Source organism: Carettochelys insculpta, chromosome 1, assembly GCF_033958435.1.
Source record: "Carettochelys insculpta isolate YL-2023 chromosome 1, ASM3395843v1, whole genome shotgun sequence".
Taxonomy (NCBI): Eukaryota; Metazoa; Chordata; order Testudines; family Carettochelyidae; genus Carettochelys; species Carettochelys insculpta.
Window position 1 is genome coordinate 172,671,741 of NC_134137.1, and position 22,858 is coordinate 172,694,598.

The 22,858-nt window shown below is 43.0% G+C and overlaps 1 protein-coding gene across 4 annotated transcripts in view; it reads right to left on the bottom strand.

Moving 5' to 3' along the window:
- Positions 1–22,858, bottom strand: part of PKNOX1 (PBX/knotted 1 homeobox 1) — a 72,903-nt gene that overhangs the window by 45,287 nt on the left and 4,758 nt on the right. For 2 of the 4 annotated variants that reach the window (XM_074995614.1, XM_074995638.1), the window contains exons 1-2: positions 13,059–13,230; positions 10,145–10,324 (exon numbers count right to left, since the gene is read on the bottom strand). The exons of 1 other annotated variant lie outside the window; for it this stretch is intronic. The gene's annotated coding sequence lies outside the window, so the exon portion shown is untranslated. Of the gene's footprint in view, positions 1–1,329; positions 1,401–10,144; positions 10,325–13,058; positions 13,231–22,858 lie in introns of those variants that run through there. One more of the 4 variants, XM_074995621.1, reaches the window with a different exon arrangement.

A 22,858-nucleotide genomic window follows, 5' to 3' on the forward strand; every position in this document is an offset into this window, starting at 1 on the left:
TGCACTTGAACAATATCATCCACGCTGTCTAAGGAGAATCCTAAGTATCTCTTGGCAGGATAGGCGCACGAACACTAGCATCCTGGAAGAGTCAAACATGACCAGCATTGTAGCCATTATCATTCATCAGCAAGTTTGTTGGACTGGTCACGTGGTTTGCATGGTTGATCAGCACCTCCCAAACCAGATTCTGTTTTCCAAATAGAAGGAAGGACAGAGGAGCATTGGGGGCCAGTGGAAGTGATATAAGGACATGCTGAAGGCACCTATGAAAAAGTGCAGCATTGGAGTCAACACTTGGGACAACCTTGCCCAAGACTGTCCCCAGTGGAGCAAGGTAATCTGTGAGGGGGTGGCGCAACTTGAGAGGTCACACCACAGCGCAGATGAGAAGTGGGGAAGAAAAAAAGAGCTTCAAAAACTGCCCTCCTCCCCTCCAACAGCTCCCAACATCCACCTTTTCTGTGATAAGATCTATGGTTGCAAAATTGGGCTGATCAGCCATCAACACACTCACACATAGGAGGGTGACATGAAGATGTCCCACTCATTACCGAGTGACCGCCAAGAAAGAAGAAAAAAGATCTAGGAAGTTACTGTAAAAGAAGTCTAGTGCCCCAGATCAGAGGCCCGTCAGAGATTTCGCCACCTAAATAAACTTTATTCAGAGGTGTTGATGATGCCTGATCCTTGTTTTCAAGTGGCTGCCACGAGTGAACTTCTGGGAAACATGCAACTCACCAAGACAGCAAAATGCAGAGAGAAATGCCGTCTGAGATGGGCATAGCTTTATGGAATGAGCTCCATCTTTTAAAACCTGGAAAAGCAGGTATTGTTGATTGGGGTTAAGTGGACTCTTCTTTAAGATTTGTTGTTTTTGTCGTCGTTGTAGTAACTATGACTAACCAAACACTATTAGGATAAAACAAAAAATTTCTACTTTTATTTCTTTAGGCTTGCAAGCAACATTGGGGCCCTGCCACAGAGCTCTGTTTGGTGGCCGAGAATGAACTGAGATATTCATGTCACGTGCGCATGAAATTACACACCAATTGCACCACAAGACAACTACTGAACATATGCAGCCCAGATGGACTCAGCTACTGAAGATGTCTGATCAATGGCATTGGAATGCACTGACGCATTTGAAGAAAGTATTATTTCCCTTTTACAGATTAAAATCTGAGCCATGAGGCTGTTTTAGTGACTTCGCACCTCAATCCAAGATCATAATTCTAGCTGATGCATCGAAGGAGACACTGCTCTACAATCACCTAACACACAGCACCTATACGGACACTACTCCAAGAAGAAGAAAATGTTACTTACCCTGTACAGCAACTGAACTTCCCTGAAAGGCGCGTCCTTAATGGTGCTCCACCTTAGATGTATCGGTGTCCCTGCATGCAGGATTGGAGATTTTCAGTAGCAGTGCCCATTAGACCACACATGCTCGCCCCCCTTCCCCCAGCCACTCATCCCTGGGCTCTAAAATCTTGTGATGGGGCTAAAGCTATATTGCACTGGACAGTGCAAGCACTAATCAGTTCTTCTATACTGCAGAGTCCATGTTTGAACTCCAAAGCAATGGGGCAGAGAGCAGGTAATGGAGCATCAGTATCTTAAAGAATCTCTGTTATTGCACAAAATGAATACCCTTCTCTTTTTATTTGCGTAGTGTTCCTATAGATGCTCTACCTTGGGTGAATGTAGAGCAGCCACTATAGTTGGAAGGTCAAGGCTTCACAGTTGGCTGTGTTACTGATGACAGTCAGCCCTAACAGAACATCTGATACTGAGTCCTGCTCAACTGCATAGTGCACTGACTATTAGACTGCTGCTCTACAAATCTCTGTCATTGGTATATTGTTCAGGAAAGCTACAGAGGCCAAAATCAATCTTGTGGTCTGTGTTAAAAGTCCTCAGTGGTAGCTGCAAGGTGTGTTGATCACAGCAAAAGTGAATGCGCTCAGAAATCCATTTTGAGAGTCTGGTTAGATACAGTGGATCCGCTTGATGGTTCTGCCAGAAACAAAAATATCATGGTAATTTTTTTAATGGTTTCGTTCTTTCAAAGTAGAAGGCCAGTGCCCTACAGACATCTAGTGTGCGGAATAGGGCCTCTTGTGTATTTCCATGTTGCTAAAAGGAAGAAAGACAGAAGGGAACAAGGAGGAACCTTTGATGGGAACTTTGGTTTGGGCTCTTACTGTGACACTATCTTGAAGATAACTGTTAGGATGGGTACACCATAAGGGGATTTGATTGCTACAAGAAAGGCCATCTTCATTGACAGATGAATGTTGGAACAAAAAGTCCTTGATTTCAATTAGAATCAAAAAAATTTGGTTCAGGCTGTGCTGGTGCAGGACATACGCTGTCTGAAGCCAGCCTGATAGCTATTGCATATATAGTCTGACACATTTTATCACAATAGTGGTCATCGCCACATGCCCTAGCAGTTGTGAACAGGTTCTGGCTGTTATCTCAGACTAGCTCATCTTGTAGCAATCGAATGTGCTAGGTGGTGAACCAGTACACTGATAAGAAAACTGTTCTCCACCATGGCAAGTAGGCCCCCAATGAATTTCAGGTGTTGTATGTGTGTCAGTGTTGATTTTTGAGCATTTATTTCTACACCACGTTGTGAGAGAAGGTCCAAAGCCATCTCTGCAGTCATGATTCCGTTGTCTCAAGAGGTGGCTTTGATTAGATAATCATCCAAATATGGGAATACCTTAATTCTGTGCTTTTGATGGCATACCACCAGTACTTTGTAGAACACCCTGGGTGCTGTAGACAGGCCAATGGCCTTGTATTGATAGTGATCTGGATCCAGGATTAATTTTAGATTTCTCCTGTGAGAAGGATGTGTAGTAGCATGGAACCATGTCTTGGTATTCAGGGGCTGAGAACCAGTCCCCTGCAATTATTGTAGAGAGTGTGACCATCATGAATCATTGTAGTTGACAAATCTGTTGAGGTTCCTTAAGTCTAGACTGGATCTCCAGATTCCATTCTTTTTCTGGATTAAGAAATATCTGGAATGAAATTCCTTCCCTCTGCAATGGGTTGTGAGAGGTTCTACTGCACCAAATGGTTTATTTTCCCCTGTGGAAGGAGCTTGTGAGAGATCTCCCTGAAGACAGGGGACAGAAGGGAGAGAAATAGAATCAAGTACATTTTGTGGATAAATTTTCAAAACCCACTTATCCAAGGTGATAGTCTGCCATTCTTTATAGAACAGAAACCAACAGCCTCTCAGAGCCTCCATTAAATTCTAAGAATCATTGTTCTGAGCTGAGTGAGGGAGACACCATAGATTGTGTTGGAGGCTGTCTCCGTGTAGGTGGTTCCTGCTGAAGAAGTGGCAGTGAGGTCAACATCCAGATTGTGAAATAGGATGTGATCTACCTTGTCTTCTTTGGGCCAATCTATAAACGCCAAGTGATCTCACTGTCATTCTCAAACCCTTTAGGGAAATGAAGGGATTCACCAGTACGTACAGCAAATAAGTTAACAATAACATAAATACTTGAGTAATTAGTATGATTGTATTTTGATGTAGGTGCCTCACAATAAGCAATTCCAAATTAGAGTCACTAATGTGTGCGCCTTTTGTCCAGAGATAGCCTCTTCCAGTCCTTGTGGCAGAGGCCACCGGTGGATTAACGTATATTGGGGTCCTAGACACAAAAGACATTTGGGGTCCCTAAATCTTTCCCACAACAGGATGCTTCTCCCTGCACCTGCCCATTACTCCTCCTGGCCTGGCCAGAAACTGAGCCATGGAAAGACGTGTCCAGGGAGCTGTGCTTCTGTGGGGAGTCCCAGACCCTCAGCCTGTCCTGGGTAGCACACTGGCTGGCACTGTCCCATTTTTAAGACCTGTCTCAGACATCCTGACAGGACAAATGCTGATTTTTGCCAAAAATGGCCTTTGTGAGGAGGGAGAGAGCTTGTGTCAGCTCTGCTGGAGGGGGGTGGAGAAAATATGCCCATTCTACTACAGCCAGATTCCAAAGGACCAGAGAGGGACTTCCACGGAAGAGGAGGAGCAATGTGGCAAGGCCTGGAGAAAGAGGAAGAGCAGGGGGCAGAGCCAGAGTTCCAGAGCTGCTGCAGGGCTGCCCAAATTGGCTGGAGCCCCTGGGCATGGGTGCCATCAGCCTGTGCAATAGGGGGTTATCTTGGAGTGATATTTCATTTGCTGCACTGAACACCAGAGAATTTGATGTGAGATGAGTGAAAAAGAAGTCTATGTCCTTGAAGGTGATATAAATACTTTTTATTGGTTCTCTTACATATGGGAGGCATCATGGCTGGAGTCTGCCAGACAACCTTGACTGGATCTGAAAGGGCGTCATTGAAAAAAAGTGCTCTCTTTGCAGAGGTGGAGGTTCACATTACATCCAGCAACTTGTACTGTGATTCTCTCACTTCTGCCTCTGGGATCTGAAGTGTGTGTAATAACGCATACACCTAGGGATGTGGGTCACTGTCCCATGAAGTGGCAGGTATACCATTTACAGAGAGAAAAGAATGAGTCTGCTCCACCGCCTTAGCTGAGAGGCAGCTGGCTTTTAGCTCAAACCATACAGGCTCCTGCACTTGGCTCCAGAGGTCCTACCTGTAGGCAGGTGCATCTACAATTTATTGGAACAGCTCCTGAAACTGTGTGAAGTCACCCAATATTGGGGCAGGGGAAGGAAGAGTATGTGGCATAACTGCCTGGTCTGATGATGATAAAAAGATGTTGCTCAGAAGTGTAGTTTCTTCTATTCTTTCCCCCTGCTCCTCAAAAGATTGCCCTTCAGGCTGAAGAGATATAGATACCAAGGGAGGCTGGGGTGTGTCTATGTCTCTCCCTCAGTGTACTTTCCCTCTTGGAGAATATTGCCTAAAGGCAGCCTGTGAAACCAACAGGGCCATTGCATGGGCACAAGAATGGGGGAGGAGGCAACCATGGGAGCACAATGCCCCTACCAAGGCCCTGGGTCTCCTAGTATCTAGGACATGTGGCAGGTTCATACTGTGTAGTCCCGTGATACGAGGGGAGGTACGCAATATATCTGAATACAGAGCTTCATCATCCTCTTCATCTTGAGGAAGAGGTAGCAGTCGCAGATGGTGATGGTGAACAATGTGGTACCTACTGCACCATTGGGAGAGAGGTACAAACCACTGGGAGCTCATGTGAAGCCAGGGTGATTCCAGAGTCTTAGAGATTAGCAGGTCTTGTGGGAATCTGAAGTCCTGTAGTACTGGCATCAATACGATTGGTAGCAGGGAGAGTATTTGAATTAGTACTATGGGAGGCATGCATTTCAATGTCAGTACTGTTGGTGTTGATGTTGCTGAGATAACTATGCACTCTGTCGATTGTGAAGTAAGTGGCAGCGAAGTTCTTGACAATGCTGAAGTGCTTGTCACTGTTTAGATGGCACACTTTGTGCAGTCTGAGTCTGGGCTTTTTTTTTTTCCCCTTCATTTTGGCATCCATCATATTGCAGTGCCATCTTGCCCAGTCTGGCCCTCCTGGGGTCCTTGAACTTAGCAGCAGTGTTGGTAGTAGAGGACTTGGAGAAATCAAAGATATTGTGATTAATACCCAAGGGTGGGGAGGCTACCAACCTTGTCAGGGAACTCTCTCTAGTAGTTGAACTTGGCGCCCTTTTCCCAGTTTTTTTGTGACGAGAGAGGCAACAGACTTTCACGGATAGTGGAGAGTATGAGGCTGCAAATAGCTCTGTTGTTGGTGACTGCTGCTCTGGAGGAGTGCCAGGAAAGGAGCTGGTCACAGCAAACTCTCTGCCGTTAAAAGCTTCAGCTTCAATTCATGGGGTTTTTAGACCCAAGTTTTAAGCTTGAAACAGAGCGTGCATATTTGGGGGGCATGCCCATCTCCAAAACAACAATGCACCAAGAATGCCCATCACTCATGAAGATGGCCTCCTGACAGAAGAGGCACTTTTTGAAGCTGGGGTATCAGGAACAACCCCATGTAGGGATAACTCCTGTGAAGGGAAGAATGTAAGGAAATACCAATATGACTTAAAAGGTAGGTAATAAGAAGGAAGAAAAAAAATGAAATGAGAAGAAGAGAAAGAAAATAGACATAATTACTAACTAAATCTTAAAGAAAACATATTATAACAGTCACTAAAAGCATTTGCTTAGAAAGGACTCTTCAGGGGACTCTGTCTCTGGCCAAGGGCAGTTTAAAAGGAACTTGTGATACAAAAGGAGCTATATAGCTGCTGCTCACAATGGCTACGTCTACACAAGCCCCAAACTTCAAAATGGCCACGCAAATGGCCATTTCGAAGTTTACTAATGAAGCGCTGAAATGCATAGTCAGCGCTTCATTAGCATGCGGGCGGACGCGGCACTTCGAAATTGACACACCTCGCGGCTCGTCCCGATGGGGCACCTTTTCGAAAGGACCCCGCCTACTTCGAAGTCCCCTTATTCCCATGAGCTGATGGGAATAAGGGGACTTCGAAGTAGGCAGGGTCCTTTCGAAAAGGAGCCCCATCGGGACAAGCCGCGCGGCGGCGAGGCGTGTCAATTTCGAAGTGCCGCGTCCGCCCGCATGCTAATGAAGCGCTGACTATGCATTTCAGCGCTTCATTAGTAAACTTCGAAATGGCCATTTGCGTGGCCATTTCGAAGTCTGGGGCTCGTGTAGACACGGCCAATGTGAGATAGCAGCTGAGGAGGCTCATGTGTGATCCAGTGGGCACTGCTACCAAAAATTTCACATCCTAGGTACAGAGATGCAGACACACCTATGGTGAGATACCAATAGGGACTCTACTCAAAACAACTTGCCTGTTTAATTGCCATCTGGAATTGATTCTTTTAACTTTTAATTATCTTGTAACATTATTAGCATATTGGAATGATAACTCTCCTCACATACCATTCGATTACCATGTTTTATTCTTAAGAATGTAGGAATAATCATACTGGGTCAAACCAATGATCTGTCTACCCCAGTATTCTGTCTTCCAAGAGTAGTTAATGCCAGATGCTTCAGAGGTAACGAGCAGGACATCTATAAAGTGATCAGACTACTGTCATCAACTCCCAGCTTCTTGCAGTTAGAGCCTGAGAAGACCCAGAATGTGGGACTACATCCCTGACCATTTACGCCAAACATCCTGATGGACTGGTCCTCCATTAATTAACATAATTCTCTTTTGAACCCAGTTATTGTTTTTACCTTTGGAACATCTGGCAATGATTTCCACTGGTTGACAATGCATTGTGTGAAGTAGTACTTCCTTTTGTTTTAAGCCTGCTTCCTAATAATTTCTCCATCAGTCCCACCTCTTGCCATATAAAAGTAATTGTCCTCACATACAAGTGCTTACATAATCCGTCTGCCACTTAAATCATTGCTTTCATTTTTCCTTTTCCCCTCATTTTCCTGTGCTTCCCATGTGCCCCCACCCCGAACCACTGCCTTATTCCTTCGTCTCGCTCAGATCTGTCTTATAGAATACCACCAACTTACCTCTCCAACAATATTCTTGGCTTCCTCTCAGTAGTTCTCACTCTTCCCTCCTTCAGATAAATCCAGCTATCCTATGTCTTCTGTTTATCTGACCTTATTAAAACTATTCTCTTCAGGATGGTGAGAGTACTTATGTTCTCTAGAAGTTTTATATTACTAAGAAACATCTTTATTTTAATACATTTAATTTCTTAAATGTGATGCTAAATATTGTCTCTGGCATCAACCACTAATGTAACAAGAACTAATAAAAGTTTCATATTTCATACTACTTTACAAACACCACCTTAGGCAAGGCCAATAAAAATATGAACAGGATAACTCACTTATAAAGTATTTAACTGAAGGTTTCAGATGCAAAATTTTCATTTATTTTCTTGGGAATTATTTATTTATTTTTTCAAATTCTTAGATACTTGGAGGTTTCTTTCTTGTAACCCACATTTATTGAGTAATGACTATTAGGTTAGTGTCATTCCACTTTTATGGAATGGAAAGAATTAGGAACTTTTCAGAAGTTCTTGTTACATTTATCTTGGGTTTATGGTTTAAATTCCACTGTCCTTTACATTTACCAGAGGAGCATATTTAGCTTTAAGGGTATCAGTTAACTCTTAATCCAGCTCCATAAAACTTTGGATTCTGTATCTGTGTTTTGGAATCCTGAGATATTAGAAACTTCTGCACTACACAAGTTAGAAAAAGGGAGAAGGTGAGAAGAAAAGAAATGAATGCACTTACTAATAACAATACTTGTAGTATTATTTTGTTACTGTACTCTCTCACATGATTGTAAAGACTAAGCAGTCTTGGGATGTACAGTGCTTATCTTAGATAAAATGAAGATCTTCAGCAAAATCTGTGTAATTCTGAAGGGACAGATTCTAAAACATCAGCTTTTTCAGAATTTCATCATACCTTCAGGATCTCTTTCTGTGTTTCATCTGATAGTTTATGCTTGGGGAAACCATGCAGATGTCTTCACTTGTACATGGAGTGAGGAGAACTATGCATTTTCCCTACTCTGTAGGCTGCATTTCATTTCTTATGGTAATATCCGATGAACAAACCATCATAGCTCTATAAATTAACATTGTGCCTCTCATTTGAATAAATGAAATTAATGTGTAAAAGAGAACCAGAAGACAATTTGGTGAAATCCCTCTGAAAGTTCTTATTAAGTCTCTCACAGAAGTCTTTTATGGCAACTGTGTAGTCACAGAATGAGAGAGGATGCTCTGTTCTTAGCAAGAAACTAGTTGAGAGAGAAAACTGAAAGCAGGAATAAATGATCAATTTTAAATGTTTAAAAAGGTTAATAAGGTATCTGTCCAAAGGATCCTTCATCTCAGATGAAGGTAATTTCATACAATTATTACATGACCTAAAGAGAATGTGAACAGTATGGTGGAAAAATGTGCAAGTGATAAATTACATAAACGAGCCAACACTACAGAAGACCATGAGGCACTTAACAGGGACCTAACAATGATCTGGATGAGCTTGTCATGTTTAATCCTGACACAGTCTCTCATTTGTAATACAATGAGCAATAGTAGTCAGCAAAAATTTAATTCAATTAACAAAAGATAGGGCAGAAATAGAGAAAGTTCACAGAAGAGGCATGGAAAATCTTCCTTCTATGAATAAGGAGGTCTACACAGTTTAGACAGAAGATCAATAGGTCATTTGAATTAGGCAAGTCAATTGCTTTATGGTGTTCAGGTCAATCATGTGCTCCTACTTACTCTCTCATAATAAAGTAAGAAAGTGGACACTCAGTGATGTTAAGTCAAGCTACAACTCCCTTGTGGGATTCATTGGTGCAAGATGTGCCTAAGAGAGATTTGAAGGATTCAAGAAACTGATATTTACAGTATATACACAATGTCATCTGCAGTAAGGCTAGATATGGCAGATAGTTAGAAGACATATAAAACCTCATTCTTCACAGTATAAATCAGTTGTGGGCTACCTGGGGCCCCTCAAGGTTCTATGTGTGGCCCAGGAGCCATTTTGTTTAGCATTGCCCTCACGCAGGGTTACCAGATTCCACTGTTTTCTGTCCATGTAGGTTTTTTCCCCTACCAGTATTACTAAAGTGACATATATGGAAAGCAAGGGCACATGAAGTGAGGTGTGTGCTGACTGCAAACAACACAGACTGTGAGAGCCGTGGGCTCCCTCTGCACCCAATCAAAGTGTTACTGTGGTTCAACTGGCACACCCACAAATTCTAGTGACAAGCATGGTTAGCAAAACTACCCTATCCTGGGAAACCACCTTGGTTAGGACAACCTTTGGCCCACTGAAATGAAGGAGGGCTGAAGCCAATTTACTAGCCTAGTTGCTCATTGCTGGTACAAACCAATCACTACTTGTCTGAGGTCATGAATAAATTTTTCTGATGGACCTATTAGTGCACAAATGTTCCTTATAGGATTTTTCCTCTGAAGCATTTTGTTCTGGCCACAGTTAGACAGAGGTGGGCTGCCAACCTAATACAGTATGTCTAGTAGTAGTACCAATATACTGTATAGAACAATCAATGTTTTTGTATTCATACACAGCGACATAAATAGCTAGCCTGCCTTAAGCAGGAGAAAGAGGAATATACTCAACTTTTCATTAAAATATAATGAAATTTGCCTTCATCTGCACACTGCCTTTTAAAGGAATTAACATGGTACCAGCTGCAAGGAAGCTGCTCACTCCTCTATTTCAACCGGATGTAGAGGCCATTGTATTATTCCAGCAGATTGAATTCCAGGCTCTTTGCCACACAAGATAGCACATATACACCTAGGAATCAACAAGGAAAAAATTCAGACTGAAATAAAAATTTGTCAAATAGCTTATCAGCTGGAAATGGGAAAAAATCTTCTAGAAAACAGAATAATAAAAAGACAGGTTATAAAAAAAATAATGCTTGAGATTTTTTTCCCCTACCACTTTGATTGGGGCGGGGAGAGGGGAAGGGAGGAAGGATCTATAGCGATGAACTGTTCAGCCTTCACTGTTGACTTGCCCACATCTTATAATCTCCACTGTTGCTTTTGCTAGTGCTAGCAAAAGAAAGCAAATACTGTGACTGCTGATTTTCTTTCCATTGTATGTGGAATCTTTGTATTTTACTCTCAATCAACATTCATCTGCTGGGGCAATGCAAGGCAAATTCCAAAATAAATCTAGTGGTGGCAAATCTAGTAGTACAACTGAGTACTCTCTTAAAAGAAACTCTTCCATATAAAATCAAAACAGCCAAGAACTATTAATCAGCTTTTTCATCCCTGTCTTAATTGTACTTTCTCAACATAAATTCAAAAATTGTTAGTGAAAATAAGTGATCTGCTATATGAAAAATATAAGCAGAATGTCAGGAATTATTCATCTCATATGCAGAGAGCTGGTAGGTAATAGTGTAGGTTTACAAAGCAATTTTATGAACCTTCTTTAAATTACCACTCAAAATTTATGTATGTTTGACATATTAAATGCTAGTTTTAAAGAGCAGGAATGCAGAAATTATGAAAATGTACTCAAGAATATATGGTTATTGAAAACACTATTGAAAAAAGGCAGTTTACACAGCAATAAAGTTTATGTTCAATGCAACTATCTCAGGGGAATGGTGAATCTGCTAACACCATACAGATGTCAAGCAGTGAAACAACAGCTAAAATACACCAGTCTGACCTAAAATTATTCAGGACTCCATGTTTCTAACAGGCACGTTTCCCAAAATTCTCATTTGGGAGTTTGTCCTTTCTCATTCTAACTAAGATTTACAAAGAAACAAGACAAACCCCAAACTATAATGAAGACAATGGCTCATGGTATTTCCTTCCTTTATCCACCAAAGCTCCAACTTCCAAAAGAGCTGGATGCCCAGCCTCAGTCCTACAAGCACATGCTGTATATCTGGGGACTATTACACTAGTTTTATTAAAAGTTACCTCTACATGTTGTACGTACTGTTGTAGGATAGGGATTGTTTTCTACTCTATGGGGGAAGCAAAAACACCATGGAATCCCATGGTACATTAAAGACTAAACAGGTTTATTCGGGCATAAGCTTTTGTGGGTAAAACCCCACAAAAGGTTTGTGCCCACGAAAGCTTATGCCCAAATAAATCAGTTAAGTCTTCAAGGTGTCACAGGACTTCTCACTGTTTATGCAGATACAGACAAAACACACCCACCTTTTTGATACTTGTCTGTATGAAGCAGAATTAACACTGCCCCACTAGGGATTAAAAACAGTCCTTTGAAATCTCCCTTATGTAAAACAAGTGTGAACTGGGAAAGGTGCCTAAGGAGAACAAAGCACAGCTGGAAGGGTGCTACGAAGCCTGGAGACTAGAGGGAAAAGGATGCGCTGGGAGGAAATGGTGTTAGTTTGGGTGGGAAGGTCATCATATGGGGTTGTGGGTATAAAGTCCTTCCTGTGAAGATACTTGAGGCATACAGCAGACTTTAGGGTTTCCTTCAGAAGACATGAGATGAGAAAGTGAGGGGCTGGAGGAGGTTTGCATGTGACGTACTATTAAGTGGCTTTCTTAAGATAAAAGGAGTAGAGGGAAGATGGGGTAGACTGGAGTGCCACAGGAAATTGCAGGACTTCCAAAGGTTGGGACAATGTTAAGCTTGGGTTTGAGTCTAATATTGCCAATAATTTTTAATTAATTTTATTCCGCATGTAGTCCTAGAAATAGGACAAGATATCAAATGGATAAAAAGAGAAAAATATACGAGCACTCATTTAGCTTAGACAAGATTAAAGGAACCCCAGGGACATAAAGAGAAGAAATTCTTTAACTGCCTAAACACCAGTGCTATGCCCCTTGGCAACAGGTGCAGTTGCTCAGTTTTTTAGCATAAATTCAGTATAGTGGGTATTACTGAAACCTGCCAGGATGACTCACATAATTAAAATGTTAAAATCTATGGCAAAAGTGGGCAAAACAGGAGCAGGAGTGGCGTTCTATGGCTGCATCTACACTACATTCACCTTTTGGGGGAGGAATGTAAATGAGGGAGATTGAAAATACAAATGAAACACTGATTTACAAATCTCACACTTTATTTGCATAATCTTCTGTGAATGCGTTTCCAGAAGAGACTTTTCTGAAAACAAAACCGGCTGTGTAGATGAGGTTCCTTTGGGGAAAAAACATGATTTTGAAAGGACCCTGTACACCTCATTTTATGGTTTTTTTTTCTGAATTTTATAGATGACACAAAAATTAGTGGAGTATTAAATAATGAAGATAACAGGTAAATTGGATTTAAGCACACAATGTGCATTTTAATATGACTAAATATACATGTATACAACTAGGAACAAAGAATGTAAGCCATACTTACAGGAAAGAAATTCTATCTTGGGAAATAGCAACCCTGGAAAAAACTGGGGTCATGGTGTATAATCAACACAACATGAGTTTCTAGTGAGACACTATGGCTAAAAGAATTAATTCAATCTTCAGCTGCAAGAATAGGGGAATCTTGAGAAGAAGTAGAGAGGTTATTTTACCTCATATATGGCACTGTTGAGACTGCTGCTGGAATACTGTGTCCAGTTCTGGTGTCCACAATTCAGAAAGGACGTTGATAAACTGGAAAGGGTTCAGAGAGCCATGAGAATCAAAGGAGTAGAAAACTCACCATACAGCAATAAACTCAAGGAATTCCATCTATTTAGTTCAGAAAGAGATGGTTAAGGGGTGACTTGATTACAGTCTGCAAGTACCTACAAGAGGAACAAATATTTCAAAATGGGTTCCTTAATCTATTGAAAAAAGTATAAGGCAATCCAATGGCCAGAAGATGAAGCTAGACAAACTCAGGCTATGCCTACACTGGAGGGTTTTGTCGACAAAGCCCAGGGAGCGTCCAGATTCCCTAGGTATTCTGTTAGCAGTAAACTGACAGAATGCGTCACTTTTGTTGTCATTCTCATCCCCCTCCTCCATGAGGCATAATGCCTCTGTCGACAGAGATCTATTGACAAACAGCCGGTCTGGACGTTCCGGGGGGCCTCTGTCAAAAGACAGGGATTCTGGGCCACTGGGCAGCCTTGTCTGCTGTGCTTCCAGGTGGACATTTTGTTGAGAGAGCAGCTGGGCAGTCCAGCTGCTCTCTGTTGAGAGAGCGGATCACTCTTGCAATCCGCTTGGTAATTTGGCTGTGATCTGTTGACAGAGTTTTGTCAGAGGATATCTTCAGATAACAACGTCTGTCAACAAATCGCTGTAATCTAGACATAGCCTCAGATTGGAAAAAGACTCTTTTTTAACAAAAACAATGACAGTAATTAACAATTGGAACAATTTACAAGAGTCATGGTTGATTCTCTATCACTAGCAATTTTTAAAACAAGATTAGATTTTTTCTAAAAGCTATGTTCTAGGATGTATTTGGGGAAAGTTAAGTCCCATGCCGCACAGGAAGTCCAACTAGATGATCACAAAGGCCATGAAAGATATGAGAGCCAAAATGGAGATGATTTTAGCTTGATTATTTCAGAGAGTGCAGTAACGGCAAATGTAAAATTCAGTACTCCATATCCCTATAGATTAGAAAGTCAGAATCAAAGGCAGTTTGTTTTTGTCACTTGAAAGGTGTAAAGCACAACTGAGGTTATGCTTAAAGGGGGAAAAAAAACCCAAACACAAGGTAACTAGAGCCCAGCTGCCCTTTTCTAAAAAAGTATACAGAAGAATACCCTACCATCTTAATTGGGTGTGCAATATAAATTCTTCATTCTCTCAATGCCTGCTTCATCGATTAAAAGCACAAAGACCTGTGCATACCTTAACAGATGCAGGAAGATATTGTTTAAGTCTATGAACTTACTAATGCAATAATACAGCTACATAGTGTATAACAGGGACTCATTCACTCTTTTCAATCACTTGTCCCTGACTTACCTAAGCACTACTGAACATGTACTAAACACATTCTCTCTTTGCTGTTTATTGGATAGCTAATAATATTGCAATCTTTGTCGAGAGGATTATACTCGCATGTATATGGGATTCCCAGAGCACATCAGCTTGCAGAAAAGAGCTAGTCTATATAGTGAAACTGACTAACATATCTATAGCAGAATAAGGATTTAACTGTAGCTAAACTGGTGTGACTTTGCAGCATTGACATTCTGTTCCAAAGAAAAATCATGTTTATTCCAGAATAGCAGACCCACACAAGGGACTATAACAGTTTAGCTATAGCAGAATCATTACTCTGCTACAGTGAAAAAGTTATTCCATTATAGCTGTACTAGTCAATTTCCCCATGTAAACAAGTCCAAAAGAAGTTGCTGATGTGTTTTTCTGTTGCAGGTAAGAGGAAAATCTGACTTGATATACTTTTGTGCTCTTGACTGGTTTGGGATCCAATGAAGCCACTACCCCCATGCAGAAGTGGAAAAGATTGTAAGGTAAAGTTTAGGTTTCAATGCATCTTACTTTTCAAGAATATGTAATTGAAAATCCAATAAATATGGAGTTAAGGTTGGATTTCTCAAACAAAACACTCAAAAACTCTGCCTATGCAGAGACAAAAGCCTACCTTCATCATTTCTTTTGCATGTCAAGTATTAAAGACAAGCATTACATAAATCCAGTGTTATGTTTCATAGGCTGCGTCTACACGTGCACGCTACTTCGAAGTAGCGGCAGTAACTTCGAAATAGCGCCCGTCACGTCTACACGTGTTGGGCGCTATTTCGAAGTTGAAATCGACGTTAGGCGGCGAGACGTCGAAGTCGCTAACCCCATGAGCGGATGGGAATAGCGCCCTACTTCGACGTTCAACATCGAAGTAGGGACGTGTAGACGATCCGCGTCCCGCAACATCGAAATAGCGAGGTCCTCCATGGCGGCCATCAGCTGGGGGGTTGAGAGATACTCTCTCTCCAGCCCTTGCGGGGCTCTGTGGTCACCGTGGGCAGCAGCCCTTAGCCCAGGGCTTCTGGCTGCTGCTGCTGCAGCTGGGGGTCCGTGCTGCATATACAGGGTCTGCAACTAGTTGTTGGCTCTGTGTATCTTGCACTGTTTAATGAAAGTGTGTCTGGGAGGGGCCCTTTAAGGGAGCGACTTGCTGTTGAGTCCGCCCCGTGACCCTGTCTGCAGCTGTGCCTGGCTCCCTTATTTCGATGTGTGCTACTTTGCCGTGTAGACGTTCCCTCGCTGCGCCTATTTCGATGTTGGGCTGAGCAACGTCGAAGTTGAACATCGACGTTGCCAGCCCTGGAGGACGTGTAGACGTTATTCATCGAAATAGCCTATTTCGATGTCGCAACATCGAAATAAGCTATTTCGAAGTTGGGTGCACGTGTAGACGTAGCCCTCGAGACACATCTCTACTTGTGCTTTATTACATTTATCTTTGCTCTGTTCATGTGACAGAGACAACAATTACCTCATGCATTACAAGGACTGCTTCCCTTCCTTTGATGCTCATAATTATCTCAGGCAAGACACTTAACATCCCCCCTCCCTCAGTCCCATGTACTTGATTTGTCAGTTTTTATTTCCATTTTTTTTTGGACCTCTGTACTTACAAATGCTAGTCTGTATTGGAAATACAATTGATGTGATGAAGCGGGTCTGTCCCACAAAAACTCATCACTGTACAAATAATTTTGTTAGTCTTTGGCTACGTCTACACGTGCCCCAAACTTCAAAATGGCCACGCAAATGGCCATTTCGAAGTTTACTAATGAAGCGCTGAAATGCATATTCAGCGCTTCCGTTAGCATGCAGGCAGCCGCAGCACTTCGAAATTGACGCGCCTCGCGTCTCGTCCAGACAGGGCTCCTTTTCAAGAGGATGCCGCCTACTTTGAAATCCCCTTATTCCCATGGGCTGGGGACTTCAAAGTAGGCGGCGTCCTTTCAAAAAGGAGCCCCGTCTGGATGAGACGCGTGGTGGCGAGGCACGTCAATTTCAAAGTGCGGTGGCCGCCCGCATGCTAACGAAGCGCTGAATATGCATTTCAGCGCTTCATTAGCAAACTTCGAAATGGCCATTTGCATGGCCATTTAGAAGTTTGGGGCACGTGTAGACATGGCCTTTAAAATGCTACATTTCTGCTGTTTTGTTCTGTTCATGTGAGTAATCTAATTATGAGGGCATGCTAAATCTGTGTATGGATCATTGTGTGTGTAGTGACACTTGGAAAATTGATGGCCACAAGCCATCAGAGAAATTGAGCCTATTAGTCACTGTGCATTTCATATGAAGTATTATGTGTCCTCAGCATTTGACAGGAGTAGACCTTTAATGACAAGTGAGTAAAGACTGCCTTCCACATACAGTTTGTCATACTGGGAGTTTGTAACGTTATTTTACATATGCTACTTACAAATACAATGTTGTAAAGTGGAACAAGCAATGTACAATTAAGTGAATTTTGTTTTTATGGTAACTATTAAAATGAAAATTTAGTATGGATGGATAAGAATGTTTTTAATTTGCTAAACGAGTAACTATGTAGGCAGAATTAAACAAGTTAGCATACATCATTTACGAAGTGTATCTTCTTGTTTTGAGAATAGCATTCTTGAAGTAATATTCACTTAACCCAAAAATATATGTCTGCAATCTCCAATTTACCTTAAAGAGTCATTTTTTTAAAAAGAGAGAGAGAGAGAGAGAGAGAGAAACCATAAGCTTGCTGGAGGAAGGCTCCATTATTCCTATGAGCTGAAGGAGATACAAAGACTGGAAAGTTTCCTAGAGGTCCACAGTGAATGTCACCTGGGTCTGGTGGCTACAAAGTTGCCAGACAACCAGCATCATCTTCACCAGAGGAGGAGGACAAGTCCTGTGACTCAGGACACCAGAGGGGGTTGGGAAGGCCTGTGACTTGCCATAGGTACTCAGTCAGGGATCCTCTTTTACCGAATACAACAGTTCCTGTTCTCTCAGCTTCCTACTTACACAGGATTTGGGCTGTCCTAAATTCTGCAGGAATGCTGATGAGGAGTAAAGTCAACTGGAAGGAGCACTGAAGTTTAGAAGTGGAGAGTGGGGAGCTGGGAGGGGTGGGAAGAAATCCCTTTATACCCCTCCATTTTCTCATGAAAGGGATCTTAAACCTACAACTGCCTTTCCTCAGTTCCGCACTGGCCCCCGGGACCCATTTAGGGATTTCTGGTGAATGAAGATTCCCTCACCTGCTCATGTTGACTTCTTTACATCACAAACCTTAGAAAGCTTGTTGCCTCCTGCCAGTGAACCATGAGGATGCTCACCACAGTCCCCTATTACCACTGGTTTTAGCAGCTACACTTGGCCTTCAATTAGCCAAATTAGGTTCACATGGGATTAACACTACAGACAGCGCTTCCTGAAAGCATATCTATTCAATACTTAATTTTGGCATCATAATTCAGTGTGTGGCCCATGCATCATTTATTGTTCTTCATCCAAAGCTAGCCCAGAAGAATAAACTACTGACATTCCTAAGGCTTTTCAGTAGCCCTTTCACTGTAATACCTTAGTTCTTTACAAACAATGATTTACCAAAACCATTTTCTGGTGAGATTTGATGATATTCTCATTTTAGACATGGTACGCTAAGGGATAAAGACCAAGGATAAAAATGTCAAAAGTGCATACTAATTTTGGATACCCAACTTGAGAAAGTACTTAATATTTTATAGCACTGTATATGTTCAGACTGGACTTCCCACTAACATCACTTGTCACCACAAGCTCTCCAAACTTCCACAAATTTGGCCCAATGGGTCTCTTGTTGGGCACTGAGAAAACAAAGCATACACAGTGAGAGACAAACTGTGAAAATGTTGGTTTTACTGACTCGCCCGCAATCACACAGGAACTCTGTGACTAAGGCAGGGACAGAATCCAATTCTATAGTGAGACATTCAATTGCCTCAACTACAAGACCATCCTTCCATTTTCCTTCAGTCCCCTGCCTTATTCTCAAAACACCTTTCAACTTTTGCAACAAATGAAGCAAGGGTCCTACATATCACAACCTAATTCACTACAAAACCCACATTCACCTCTAGAGCACAATCTACTGTGTGCATTAAATAAAAATCAGGATTTCTGCAGGCTTATGATCTTCAGATCCACAGCAGTCCTCTGCCATATAACAGAATAACTATGTTGTATGAGACAAATTTCACCAGTGGCTTTATGATTTGGCATACAGCAAAAGGAATGTAAAAAATAATGGATTAATTCCAGCATGCTGCTTTTCTGTTCTTGTACCCCAGCCTCTCCCTGTCCCCTTCTACTCTTTTGGGCTAAGTCTACACAGCAGCTTTATTTCAAAATAAGCTATTCCAGAATAGGTATTCTAAGATAGCTATTTCCAAATACACAGCCTGTACACAGAGTGCCTATTTTGAAATAGGTGCTGTTAAGACAGTGAATAATTTATTCTGAAACAAGAGCTATTCCACATCTTAACAGCACCTATTTCAAAAGTTACTTTAAAATAGGTGCTATTCCTCCTGCAATGAGGTTTATAGATTTTGAAATAACGCACTTGCTATTTCGAGTTTATTTTGAAATAGCATGTGCTCAGTGTAGACAATACCAAAGTAATTTCAAAATAACAGCTATCTCAAAATAACTTGGCTGTGTGGCCATAGCCTTACTGTGCCCTCCTCTACTGCCCTGACACCCAGCTCCTGTCCCACTCCTTAATTCTCTCTGCTCTTTTCCCTTTATCCCAACTACTTCATATCCAATGTTCCCTGTAAGGGGGTTATTGTGCAGCCGCTCATGAGAAATTCAAATGCTGCCCAGCTAATTAACAGAGCACCCACAGCTAGGTTTCTGTTTCTATGGGTGGTGCACATTCACGTTTCAGTGCCCATAAAAACAGTATTTCACATCTGAATGGAAAAAATCTGCACATGCATATAAAAGATTAGTAAGAACATTGTTCATGTCCCTCCATTCCCTTCCCCCCTCATTTTGTGTCCTGTTGAACTATACCCCGGTTAACATGTCCTGGCTTCCGTCCCCTCCCTGCCTGGTTTGTATCCTCATTTCCAATCCTTCTGCTCTTTCCCATTCTGCATTTTACTCAGGCTCCTTGTTCTCCAAGCACCAGTAGGAGGAGCATGTAACAGTTCCTGTACCTAGCACCCTATCAGATATTGGTAACTGGGAGGAGCAATTGCATGGAAGAGCATGCTCAGCCCCTACAGACCTGGTACGATGCATGGCCAGTACGGAAGGAATCTTTGTGGTTGCATGTACATTTTTTTTCAGGGGCTTATGAATCAAATAAATTTGGACAAGTACTCACAGGGGCCACACAAAAAAAAAACAACCTGACACAAATGCATTCATCCTACCAAATTTCAAGTCCCTGTTCCAGAGCATGGGGGTGACTGAACTTCTTGAAACAAAAGATGCAAGATTTCCTTTTACTGGCAAAATGTTTTTTTCCCTAAAGTCATTCTCAGAAATTGAACTGTTTTATCTGAAGCTTTCAAAAATCCAGATTAAGACAGCCCAAATGGTTTGCGAGAACCAAGTGAAAACAGGATTTTATAATGGAGCGTGGCAGGCAACCTTACTATTGCTACCTTCAGCACTTGGAACATATATGAATGTAGTGGTTATGAACGGACTTACCTGAAACCATGAGTTCTTTAACTTAACAAGTACAAGCAAACACACATGCACTCACACACCTCTGTCTCCCCTACAGTCTACACCGGGGTGGGCAAAATACCACCTGTGGACCAGATCCAGCAGGAGCTTCAGACAGGCTCCCTGACTGTTCTGCCCCCTTGCACTGTTCAAAGCAGATGGCTGCAAGGCCATGTGCTCTGAGCACTGCTGTGAGCCTTGTGGGCGTGGAGGAGTCACACACTGCCCTCCTACCCTGTACATTCTCTCAGATCTCATTGACCAGTAGCCAGCCAATGGAAACTGTGAAACTGTCTTGGGGTCAGGAGCAGTACACAAAGCCTGTCCTGCCCCCACACCCTCCCCAGACTCCCAGGGGAACTCAGAGAAGAACATGCATGGCCCCTACAGCTAGCCACTGTGAGTGGCATGTGGGGCAGGGCAGGCAGGGAGCCTGCCTGAGGGACATGCTGGGCTGCTGTACAGCTGTCACCTAGGTAAGCACCTCCTGGCTAGATCTAGCCTCTGGCACCCTGCCTCATCCCTGCCTCCTGCCAACCCTGTGCTCCCTCCCTTCCTGCACCCCTGCCCCAGGCCACAACCCTAACCCTCTGCACACCTGCTCCAGCATTGATACCCTTCACCCCAATCCTCTGCCCCAGGTCACAACCTCTTCCTGCCCTAGACCACAACCCAAACCCTGGCACCCTCTTCCCCAAGTCACAGCCCCCTGCCAGATCCTGCACTCCCTCTTACATCCATCCTCCAGGTCAGAACCCTCTCCTGTACCCATAACCTAAACCCCTGCCCCATCACAACTCCCTCCTTCACCCAAACCCCAATCTCCTGCCATGAGCTCCATTCTTCGGCCAACCTCTATCCCAAACCCCACACTCCTCCATTACTACCATGCAAGAGTGTGGCCCTTGACCACATATCAAATGTTTGTAGTATCCCTGCATCAAAGATTATTGCCCACTCCTGGTCTAGCTACACATTATGTACAGTAAACCCTCGATTTAACGGACCAACTGCGGGAGAGGGTTGTTCATTGTTCCCAAAGGTCCATTAAATGTGAGGGTTTACTGCCCCTGCCAGGCTCCCTATCTCAAAGTCTGCCCCCCGCCCCGCCCCCGATAAAAAAAGCCTGACTTACTAGACCTGCCACTGGAGGAGCTGCTGGACCCCCATGTGGCTGGCCTCTCACTGTGCTCAGCTGGAAGTGTCTCGCTGCACGCAGCTAGAGGTACCCCATCGGTGCAGCTGGAGCAGCTCTGCCATGCGTGGCTGGAAGTGCCTCGCTAGGCACAGCTGTAAGCAGGACGCCTCTAACCACATGCTGGGAGGCACTTCCAGCTGTGCGTGGCAGGGCTGCTTTAGCCACAACAGCAAGGCTTCCAGCTGCACACAGTGAGGTGCCAGACATGTGAGGGTCCAGAAGCCTGGAGGAGCTGCCGCCACCAGGGTGGGGCATAAGTGCTATCTGCACACATATGCCCCCCACCCTTGGTGGGAGGGCTGCACAGCAGTTCCGGAAGAAGTGGCAGCTCCTTGAGGCCATGGCAGAGTTAAGTCCCTTTACTCTTTTTTTTCCCCCCGGGGCAGTTGGGGGGATGGGGGGACCACAAAGGGAATTAGGATTTTACTGATCCCAGGGGACTTTGGGAAAAACAGGGGGACATCCATTTTTCCCCCGAAGTATGCTAAATCGGGATCCATTTAAAAAAAAAAGCTGTACTTAAGCTTCATCTTCTACTTCAGAATCCTTCCTGTTTCTTGAATAGCATATATATTTGAAAGACTATGCCTCCCTTCGCACTTCTGTCTGTAAAACTTCTGTTGGTCAGTGATATGAAAAAAACCCACACGCTGACCAACAGAAGCTTCACTGTAAAAAGTGCTATGCCAGCGAGAGACACTTTTTTGCCACTCACTTGTTAGGCATGACAATTATTCCAACAGGAGAACTCTCACCATTTTGATAGAGGCCTACCAAATACATTGCCGGTGAAATCTAGTATCCTCCTATAAAATCTGGCCTTCTGTGTGCTTTTAGCCATACAGTACACAGATTTGACAGAGAAGACCAATGTTCCTCAAATTGGGAGTCCAGACCGAAATAGCAACTGCAAGGAGAATCACAAAGTTATTTTAAAAGGATCACTGTACTGCCATCCTTAATTTCTGTGCTGCCTTCAGAGTTGAGTGGCTGAAGAGCAGTGGTTGTAATGTTGGCCAGGTGCCCAGCTGTAAAGCACAGAAGTAAAGGATGGCAACACTATACCCATCACCCTTACTTCTGTATTGCCCTTGCTTCTGTACACCCTGCTGCTTTCAGAGTTGGGTTGCAGGAGAGTGGCAAGACCACTGAGGGCCCAGCTCTGCAGGCAGCAGTGCAGAAGTAAAGATTATGCCATCCTTATTTCTGTTCTGCTATTGCTGATGGTGGCTCTCCCCTTCACAGCTCAATACCTGGCCAGCAGCTGCCATTCTGAAGTCATAGAGCTCTGAAGGAAATGCAGCTGCCAACAGCTGCGCACAATAAGGGTAGCAATACCACAGCCCCATACCATAATCTCGTACCCCTTATAAAATTCATTTTTGGGTCTGGATCCTTACAATTACACCACCACGACAGTTCAGATTTAAGTAGCTGAAAAAACAAAATTTACCATTTTTTAAAATCCTATACCCATGAAATTGA